Here is an 11,443-nt window from a genome sequence, read left to right on the forward strand (position 1 = left end):
ACTGAATCAATGATGAACTGATTTTAACAGAAAAATTTTGTGTTTAGGGTTGTCCTTTTGCATTAATACACACTATTTTCACATTTAAAACTGTAAAGCTTCTTTGACACAATCTCTATTGTTAAAAGCATTGTATAAAAAAGGTGACTTGACTTGACTTACAGGGATAAGGGAGCCCGGTGGAATCAGTGGGATGATGGGTCATTGTGAAGATGAGAGAGCAAGGAGCCATGACGGAGCCAATGGGTCGGAGGGCTGAGGTGGGGTCCAGGACTCAGAGGCTGGAGGCAGACACAGGGGATACTCAGACAGCAGTGACTGAGGACTGACAGGGCTGATGAATTGTCTGGTGTTAGGAGAGGAGACAGGATATGGAGGGGGAAGGGAAAACAGGAGCTGGGCTGAACCAGTAGAGAATCTGGAGATCTAGAAGACTCAGGAGATTCAGAGAGGGATGGAAGCAACAGTAACACAGAATATTCTGGGAGTGCTGGAGATGCAGGTAAATTGGGGATAACCTTGCCTGTCCTTTTTTTTATGTCCCTTAGTTCCTCATAATAAGCTCCAGAGGACAGGCTCAACTCAATCACAGTGGCGGGAGTGTGGCGAAGGCTTTCCTTCTAACTATCTAATGGTTAGTTCAACTCTCTAATCATTAGGCCATGACTTTCCTCTGTGAGACAGATGGAAACATTCAGTCCATTATTCTCCAGCACCCACTCCACAAATAGCTGCTCGCTGAGGCTGGTCCTAGAGAGAGCAATATCCTTGTTCTAGGAGGAGCTGGACAATGGAATATTCCTCCAGGATGAGAGAAACAAAACAAAGACATAAACAAAGAGAAATGCCACAAATTATTCACTTTTGATCCAGTATTCTGTAATGTACAGCTAGATAGAAAGCACACAATGAAGGAACATAATCCAAAGAGTACTTGAATAAAAAAGGAGAAAACACACAGTAAAAAACATCAATACAAACAAAACCGGACAGAGAATTGAGGACACAGGGAACATAATCAGGGAAAAACAGAACAGGTTTAGAGCTAATCAAAAACCATAGAAACTAACAACGGAAATCATGCAGAACGAAATGGGGAGACTGAAACAAAATTAAACAAAACAAACATGTAAAGTCCATTTCACACTGAGCACAATGCAATAAAGTAAAGCGAATCACTGATGACAGAGCGCAAAATGATCGATCACCTTCTGCTAATTCATGCCTGCAAGCTAGGTGGTGCTGACCAACAATTAATGTTAGATATTCGTCTTATACAGTATATGGTTTTAACATTGTCCGCTGCTCAATATACAGCATTAGATGATTTTATTAGATAATAAAGTTTGTTTCTATGCCAGAAATACAAACTATTCATAATGCTTACAAGAAAACACTTAAAATACAAACAGAAGAAGCATCAGGCAACAAAATATATATATGTATATATATGTTAATTATTAATGTTTTTGCTTAAAACCCACTTTAAACCATCATCAAGTGCTTGTAATAACTTGTGATCTGTACTTGATTTTAATTCTACAATAGGCAGACAAGCACTCTTTATACAATAACGCCATACTGCTTATTGTCATAAACATCCAATATTGTTTTAGAAAATATCATGAGCTGCACACAAAACATATACAGAAAATATATTGTCATAATCATATGTCTATTTGCTTTGATATTTCATGTGTAGAAATATATTTCACTCCAGATCACATAATGAAATTATATTAAGAACATGTGATAATAAATCTGTTCTAAGATAACAAAGATAACAATAACTCGCCATCCACTCTCTCCTCTCTTGGAATACTCATCTTCTTCTATTACACATTTGCATGCTTATTATTAACATGTTGGCATTTTATGAGTACTTATAAAGAAAATATTCTTCATGACCATATTCCACATCCCTAATCCACCCCATACCTATAAACTTAACAACTACCTTACTATTAATAAGCAGCAACTTATGAGTTTACTGAGGCAAAAGTCATAATAAATGGTTTGTTAATAGTGAGATTTGGACCTTAAAATTAAGTGTGAGCAAAAATTATTTGGCCACTATGCTTACTGGACAGCAACAATGAATGTTAAAAACTGCATTCTGCAAACAGCTAACTCATCTTGGAAATCAGCAAATCGTTATGGTTTTTTTTATAGTTGGTGTACCAAAGCAACTGCAAAGTAAAATTATAGTACCATCAACTGAAGTTTAAAAGTACTTTATTTCTCCCATCTAATGGTTCTGTGTATCAAAGTATCTTAAAAAACTGATGGTAGTCCTATAACTCGACAACATGGATGTCTGTCCATGCAGCTACACCAAAGGCGAAGATGGATGATATACAGGGAAATGCAGAGTTGCATGTTTTTCCACAGATATTACACACATATGATGGATCCAGGAGACACTACCACATAAAACAGGTGCGATCCAGTTTTTGTTCCAGTGAGCTCATACCGGAAATGTACTCTAATTTGGTCACTATAATAAAACATTAAGAAGTTTTTCCTCCTCAGCAGCTCTTTTCTCTGAGCCATTCTGTTCCTGATTAAATAGTCCTTCAGCCGACCATCTGATGTTCAAAAGTGTTTATCGAATAAACATACAATCAACAAACTCATTAGCACACCAGTCTTGCACAATGGTGCCATCCTGCTAAAAGTTTACAGTTTTCTTGGGTGCCTATGTTTTATTTTTGTGCAAACAGATTTTGAACAATTTTTATTTGTATGATAATCCAACTCTAACCAGTGCAAAATACAGTAAGTGAACTGAAACAATCAGGTCACACCATGGATTTTCAACTGGAATTTTGTCTGGACTATGAGCAGGACAGTACCAACATTTCTTCAAAGTACTTTCTGCTTTGGGCCACTGTCAAGAAAGAAAATGTGTCATTGGTTTAAGTGTAGATTTGCAGAACTAGATGACATCTTCTCTTTAGCGATTTGTCTGAATTTGACTTCTGGTTGCACTTGATGGAAACAAGTTTTCCAGTCCTTTCAGCTGAAAATGTTAGCCCAGAGCATCACACTGCCATCACCATGCTTGAATGCAGAGATGGTCTTATGCCATTTTGGGCATTTGGTTTGTACCAAACTTAATGCTGTGCTTTCAGGTCAGCTCATCAGACCATATTCTTCTTTTGCCAAAAGGTTTCAGGTTTTGTGTAAGGGTTCAAAAGCAAATTACCAGTATGACTTAATGTTAACCTTTCTCAGAAGTGGCTTCCTTCTATCAACTTCCCAAAGAGGCCAACTCCATTAAGTGCTGAATAGTTTGTTGATGTCTGGACAGCTTCTGCCATTTCAGCCAAAAAGCTCTGCAAATCTCTCAAAGTTTTAGACATCTTGTGCATCTTGCTATTGGTTTGGGTTTATGCCACTTTTTATGTCATAATATACTTTTTTTCTGCCCCAAACAATTGTATAATCTTCTCCATCAATTTGAATGTATTTTATAAGGCCTGTTAAGTTTATGACTCCCATTACTTATCAGTTAAAACATAGGGTAACACTTTAGAATAGGGAACACTTAAGCACTATATAAAAAGTGTTTCTGTTGATCATGAAAATGTTTCTGAAACATCTGTGTATTTGACAAATATTGCATTTAATTCACTTCATCTGTGATAAAGTATGCAAACACCGCTTGAGTGTTACTAATGAGAGCAGTGTCCAGCTTGATGGCTACATTTTCAACTCCACCCCTAACTGCAAGCGTCTACTCTCGCCGATCGCCATCTGTAGCTGTGCGTCAAGCTGTGCTTCTAGTCTATCTTCTCTTTGGTTGTCTTAGTCATGTTGTGCTTTTGTTCTTTGTTGTGCATTGATGTTGTAACCCGCTGTTTATGACCGAGATGGTCACATCACAAGGCTCAGCGTCTCTCCAGTTTTTGCAATTTTGCAGTATTATTCCTGCTCATCTTGGGTCTGTACGTACTGAACAGCTTTGCTTTAACATCATACACCCGACAGGAGCTTTTGGATATCAGTGAGGACTTTTCCAACAGTTTTATCACCAATCTTCTACTCATCCCTGAGATCGCTAGAACACCCGAGGCTACGCACTCTACCCAGCCGGGCGGAAGTGTTCTCAGGCGGCGTCGAGATCGTAAACAAAGGTGGGGGAACCGCGGAGGTCTCAGCAATTTCCTCGCTAATGTGCGGTCACTGGTGAACAAAATGGATGAGTTACGACTTCGCATCACCCACAGTAAGAGACTTTTGGACTGCAATGTCATGGTTTTCACAGAAACATAGCTACACAGCGACGTACCCAATAATGCTATTGAGCTAGCCGGATGCTACACGTTCCGGGCAGATATAAAAAAAATAAAAGAAATTAAAAACAGTGCTCCCCAAATTTCACCAGCATGTTTCCTGCCACACCAGAAGAGACAAAACTGCAAAAATAGGAGCACAGAGGATGCAGTATGCACAGTGCTGCACTCTGCATTCACACAACTTGACCATAACAACACGTATGTTAGGATGTTATTTGTTGACTTCAGTTCAGCATTTAACACTGTCATTCCCTCCAAGCTGACCACAAAACTCGGAGACCTGGACATTAACACCTCCCTCTGCAATTGGATTATGGACTTTCTGACCAAAAGGCCTCAGCATGTTCAGTCAGGCCACACCCACTCCACTACCATCACACTTAACACTGGCGTACCACAGGGCTGTGTGCTGAGCCCATTCCTCTACTCCCAGATGTCGTGAGTCTCGCCCCTCCCTAGTTTCCACCTCGAGGAGGTCCCAAGAACACCCCAATGACCAGACACACGAGAGAGAGTATAATTAAAACAACTTTATTTAAATTATTTAAAAAGGTGTGAAGGGAGGCCTTCCAGTCCCTGCACGCAGAGTAAAGAAGGCAAGTAATTCTGATGAATTTGGGTGGGGTGCGTACCTGACGCTGTTTGCCACAAGATTCTGGGTCCGCGGTTGGAAACACCTAAAAGGTCCACAGGTAAGTATGCAGGTGAATATATTGGGGTCTTGGCCTTCGGTGTATAGTTAAATATGCAAGAAAGATACACAATCCTTAACTTTGATTTTTGTCCAGGTAAACCCTACGGATGGAGTTTACAGGTGAGTATGCAAGGGCGACGCACTGGTATTTCACTCGGAGCGTACAGGTAAGTATGCAGAAGGACAACTGGGTCTTTACTTTGGACGTACAGGTGAGTATACAAGGGCAACTAGAGCTTGACTCTGGGCATACAAGTAAGTATACAAGGACAATACGCTGGCTCTTAGCTTTAGGCGTACAGAGAGGTATACAGGGGCAACTGGAGCTTGCTCTGGGCATGCAGGTGGGTATACAGTGACAATACTGAATGGATACAACTCACAGACCCTCGAAGAGGTGGACGTCAGGCTTAAGCACTTTTCAGCTCAGGAGTCTAGAGAGGGTGTATATTTCACGACAACTGTGGTCTTCCTCACCGGGGCAGACTTCCCAGACCAACACTCAACACGGTCACCTCCAACCGTGGAAACTCTCCCACGACGACTCAGAGCCTCAAGCTCAGACCTGTAGGACTGGTAACAGACAGACAGAGTTCCTTCACAAATTTACTTAGCTTCAGTGAATATATGGAAAAGGATGCACCACCTCACGATTTTGACCAAGAGTGGACAGGAGTACGGATTGAAGTTGCTGCACGTTGGGCCTTCCACGGCCTCAGCTGGTGCCACCACGCTGGGTGACTTCAGGTAGGTTTGTGCCACCGGGTATGTACCTCAGGAATGACTCGAACGCTTCCCTCTCCTCTCTTCCAGACAACGGACCAGAGATCTAGACAGGGGCGAACCTCTGAAAGCACTCCACAAACAGGTATTCATACACAAGGGCTACACAGCTGGATGTTCGTATAGCAGCCAAACACTTCTCTCAGTCGTCGTCCCCCACAATATGCACACTGTTCCTTACTTGCTATTGTTGACACGTCACCACTCGGCGGAGTAGGGGTCCAAAGCCACGAGCGGGCATGTATATAAAAGACGGTCGTCTCACAACACCGGTGCACGTTCTTCTCCACAGGATTTTCTCTCCCAGCCTAGAGGGTGATTGCTGACGACATGACACAGCACGACACTGCAGACTTCAAGTGTACACACAGCAAAGAAAAGGACTCACCCACTGCACTCCACACGCTCACAGTGAATTAGGGTCAAAACCACATAGGACCGGGGATTAGTTCCTGGACGTTGGGGGCACCGATGCAACAGACGGCCAGAGGAAACGTCACAGCCACGACAAGGCACCAGACTCCTTTTTTTGCTGGTCCCGGCTCACCCACCAATCCTATTACGATGGGGCCGCTCACACTGGTCACAACTCACAAGAGGTATATGGATATTCCACACTTGCAAAGTAACTGTTGACACGACGAATATTTCAGTGTACTCACACTTTCATTAACACTGGATCTTTCCACTTCTCTTCCAGATAACCGACATCCGACACAACTGGCAGCACGATCTCCTTCCTGCAATCCTAGCAGATCTTCAATGGGTGCTAACTTCACATCACACAATGCATCTGAACACAATGCTCCAATAAAGATATTCGTATACTCAGCCCTGTGTGTGTATCTCTCTTTGCCCAAACTCCACAGTACACCATACACTCTCTCTTCAAAAAATACAGTGGAGCGATTCTTAGGTCTCGCTTTGTGGTATCATCACTTTATTACATGTTTTTCAGAACATACTGCTCCACTCCATGCACATAAGAAGAAGGAGGGACCATGGAACTGGTCTGAAAAGTTCCAACATTCTCTAGTGCATGGGTGCCCAACCCTGCTCCTGGCGATCGACGTCCTGCAAAGTTTGGCTCCAACCCTAATCAAACACACCTGGGGGGTTGGGCTCCCCTGCTCTAGAGGATTTGAAAGATGTTACTTTACTTTCTTATTTAAAGTGAGTGGTTATTTTACTCCCAATCATAAGGTGGCATTAGAGAGTCATTATCAGTGAAGTTTCTCTAGATCAGAGAATAAGAGAAGTAGGAAGTTTGTGAAAGGACACTTTGGTAATGTAGACATTAGCAATGTACAGGGCATGATTAGAAAAATGGGAGGGATTCACCATTTTAACAGGATACCAGTTTTAATAAGTGGAAATAGACACGTGACTAGTAACAAAGAAAAGGCAGAGGTTTTGGCTGAAGCATTTTTGTAAGGTGCATAGTAATGATAACATTTCAGATGAAAGAGGCAAAAAAGAGAACAAAAATTTAGAGATAAGCTGTTGATCCACTGACAGATGGAGGTGGGCACAGACAGCTTAGTTAGTTTGGGCAGAAGAAGTTTTGGGATGATCGTTTTAAAGGGTTAGGGTCAGTTAGAATTTTTTGTAGCATCGGAAATACATTTTGGTCCAAAAATAGCAAAAACTATGAGTTTATTCAGCATTATCTTCTCTTCCAGGTCTGCTGTGAGCGCGTTCACAACACTGCAGTTTAGTGAAATCTGTTTCGCGAACGAATCATTCGATTTAACTGAACCAGTTCACCAAATTGAACTGAATCGTTTGAAATGGTTTGCGTCTTCAATAAGTATTAATCCACAAATGATTTAAGCTGTTAACTTTTTTAATGTGGCTGACACTCCCTCTGAGTTAAAACAAACCAATATCCTGGAGCAATTCATTTACTTAAGCTTCATTAGTCCATCTTTTTACAGTCCTTAATACAGGTTTAGCTGATTTAAGTTTCTGCCTGTAGGTCAGTATAGGATGAACCAAACAGTGATCAGAGCGCCCCAAAGCTGCTCGTGGAACAGAGTGATATCATCCTTTATTGTGGTGTAACAGTGATCCAATATATTCTGGTATATCTATATTCAGTATAGATATATTCATATCTCTGGTGGGACATGCGATGTGCTGTCTGTATTTTGGCAGTTCATTTGAAACCTTTTAAAGAATTTAAAACTTTATTAAATTCCCCAAGAATTATTAGAACAGAGTCCGGGTGTTGTTGTTCTGTCTCTGTGATCTGATCAGAGAGTTTCTGTAAAGCTGAGCTCATGTGCGCATGCGTAGGGATGTAAACATTCATCAGAATAAATTACTAAAACACAGCGAATAGAAAGTTAAGGTTAAGGAAGTTAAGGAAGAAACTTTCTAGATCTGAAAAAAGCACATTAGAGCTCTGCGCAGGACTGTTTACTTAAACCCGCACCCGCCCGCTCCCACTGAATGTATGACCACCGCCCGCTCCCACAACCTATGTGTTTCTCTCCCGCCCGCACCCGCAATGTTTGTGTCGACTCCCGCCCACTCCCGCGGACTTTAACTCAGAGCTTGTGAAAAATGTACAGATAGGTACTCAATATTCGTTCAAGTTAACATCCAGAATAACCGATTTTAAACATGATTGCATTTAAATAATATGAAGTAACCGATCCTAAACCAAAGTGCCACACATAAATTGTTTTTTTGTTTAGTTTTTTTTTTTTTATTAGCGTTATAGAACATTAACCATTAAAACAAAACCGAAACTAGCAGCACATCAGTTTTTTAAAATGCAGGCAAGGCCTACTGTATACACGCACCAAACGATTAACAAGAAAATAACTTTAATATTAAATAAACACAGATTATTTTGAAAATATGCTAGATATAATCTCAACAAAACAAATACAAAACAAAATACAATGCTTTAAAAAAAAATCTCACAAATTTCACATTCACAACAGCTCGCTTAACAGGCTATTGCAAAAAAAAAGAAAATAAATAATACTATATATATAAATAAATATATATATATATATATATATATATATATATATATATGCAGTATATATATATATATATATATATATATATATATATATATATATATATATATATATAAATTAAGCCTACTAGATACACTTTATGTCGAAATTCCTGGATAATTGTCTAAAATAATGCATGATGATAAATAGCAAACTTCCAAAACTTCATTTTATAAGGCTAATTAAAATGTATCCAATGTAATAATCTAACCTTAGCAAACATATCCTAAATAAAATGCAAAAACTGAAGAAGTGTATTTGATTTTCGATCACTTTATTTCCGTGAAAATAGCTGCCATTTTTGTGCAACAGATCATTCAAAATCCTTAAAACACAAACGTGCGCACACATACGGGATTAAATGTGCGTAGATCTTTAAACAATACACCTGGATTATTAAGCCTGTGAAAAGCACACACAAGATGCACTTCAAGTAAAGTAAAATAAAATGCACTTAAAGAAGGCTTGGATTATGAGCTGTTTTGACCGAGCGGAGCGGAATCTTCAGAAAGGCGCTCAGCACTCTAAAGGAAATATTACCACTCCGCTCGGATCACATGCTCTGGTGGGAATACTCAAAATAAAACACATTTTTTTCCATTAACAAATGAGAATTGTTTCCAGATGTTTGACTTGCCTTACTTTGATTTTGACACGTAAACAGCAGCTTTAAATTGACTACTAATTTCTACTACACACCACTGTTCTATATATAGTGTAAATGAATACCAAATACTTTTGCACTCTCTGTCTATATTATGAAAACTAGTAAATATAACCCTAATTTATATTTATTTTATTTTCCCTAATAGTAATGACAATAGTCTGTGTTTCTCTGTTCAAACATCAGCAATTGAGTAAGTGCATTAATTCAGCAATCACAATCGCAAACAATACAGTCGAGATCTCATGACAGAACACAGACCAGCTGAACGACACTTTCATTAGATTGCTAAATTCCAGCTTGTTAGTGTTTTCAGATCATCGTCGGCAGCACTTCCGCGATGAGGAGTAAGCACATGCTCATGGTTGCCAGATTGCTTAAAATAAGCAAACTAAGCCAGAAAATGTGTCCTTGTAACAGCGAAGCTCTGATTCAGGGATTTAAATCAGTTTCAGCAGATAACTCTTGTTATCTGGCAACTGCTCTCATAAAAGCTCTCGTAGTAGAGGCACGTAGAGCAGTCCACAGGGACATGCTCCTTTTTTGGAAGTTCTTTTGGGAAAGTATACTTGAATTTGAAATATTCAATATTCCCGATATTTTCACATTTTACATCGTCTTCAAATTATTCTGATATCATCGCTAATAGTCAATGTATCACCCATTCCTATGTAGCAATATCACTCTTAATATAGGTGAACAGAAGTCATATATTACATTTCCCTATGGGATCAGCCTAACCAAAGCAAAGTCAAAAGAGATTTTGCTTCATTAAAGAAGCCGAGTGTAGATGACAGCAAACCAATATCCCATACTGAGAACCATACAATATATGTACAGTACAGTGGTCTGGGCAGAGTCAGTCAATCACATTTCCTCCTAATAGATTAGATATTTCAAATACAATTTTTTGACCTACCAACTACCAACTATACACTTTAATTATTGAGTGAAATGATTCCTAATAGTTTATTGTGCAGGAAGATCTAAGTGCCTTTCTACAAATTGCTCGCTCCATAGCTTGGCCATCACAGATGAGATGAAGACCAGTAAAAGAGGGTGTTGAGTTCTGTCCACCCTACAGCTCTGCTTAAGCATTTGCCTTGACCTTCAAATCCTGTCTGCATATAAACCTCACATCTTTCTTCACCAGCTTTCACCCTCGATTCGTTTTCCCCACCCAAATTCTCACAGAACTCTTCATCTAGTTTAAGAAATACACACATGCTCATCATGCGCAAGGAAGACCTTACGACTACAATGCTTGGCAAAGCTAAGCCATATCAGAATGCTATTGGAATGCACTGAGACTGCCATGTTAGACAGATTTTTTTGTGCCACTTTTCTCAGTTCTTCAAATGCACAGGGCATGTCAGACCATGGAAACTGAGAATGTTTTGTTTAGAAGCAGTGAAGAAAAGGGCTTAGCTTATCTCTGTATGTCTGCAGCTGATTAGGAGAAATGTATCACTGTTTTGCTTGTGGAAAGGGTGTTGCTTGAGGGTTGTTAATGAAGTCAAAAAATGTCATAGAGGTTCTTAACTGTAGGGCTAGTTCACCCGAAAAAAAAAAAAAGAAGCAAATTCTGTAATGATTTCTGTATTCTGTTGTTATACTTGAGCACTAAAGTACAAAGTGAGAATTTATAAGAATCTTCACTCTGTTGAGTAGTTCATAGATTTATGTAATGAACAAGACACAATTTTAGTAATCCCCAACATTAGATAGCTGATTACTTATAAACTGCTGTTAATTCATCGTGTTGAGAATTTTGTTTTGCATGCTAAACATATAAAATTTTGTGTTACATAGATGGAAAGAAATTTGTGTTTAAAACAACTTGAATGTGAAAAGTAAATTACTGTACATGTTTTCAAACATCTCATAGTGAAAAACATCTCCAGCTCCACTACAGAGCTCTCAAATCCTTGACCTACTTCTCAGGCGTCTATACAAACTCTCATTT

General features: G+C 39.5%; 1 long non-coding RNA gene across 1 annotated transcript; it reads left to right on the forward strand.

Moving 5' to 3' along the window:
• The first annotated feature begins 3,662 nt into the window (after positions 1-3,662).
• LOC127972844 (uncharacterized) lies at positions 3,663-6,609 on the forward strand. The gene is made up of 2 exons (XR_008157208.1): positions 3,663-6,377; positions 6,479-6,609. It is a non-coding gene; the product is annotated as an uncharacterized LOC127972844 (long non-coding RNA).
• Positions 6,610-11,443: the final 4,834 nt, after the last annotated feature.

Source organism: Carassius gibelio, chromosome B15, assembly GCF_023724105.1.
Source record: "Carassius gibelio isolate Cgi1373 ecotype wild population from Czech Republic chromosome B15, carGib1.2-hapl.c, whole genome shotgun sequence".
Lineage (NCBI taxonomy): Eukaryota > Metazoa > Chordata > Actinopteri > Cypriniformes > Cyprinidae > Carassius > Carassius gibelio.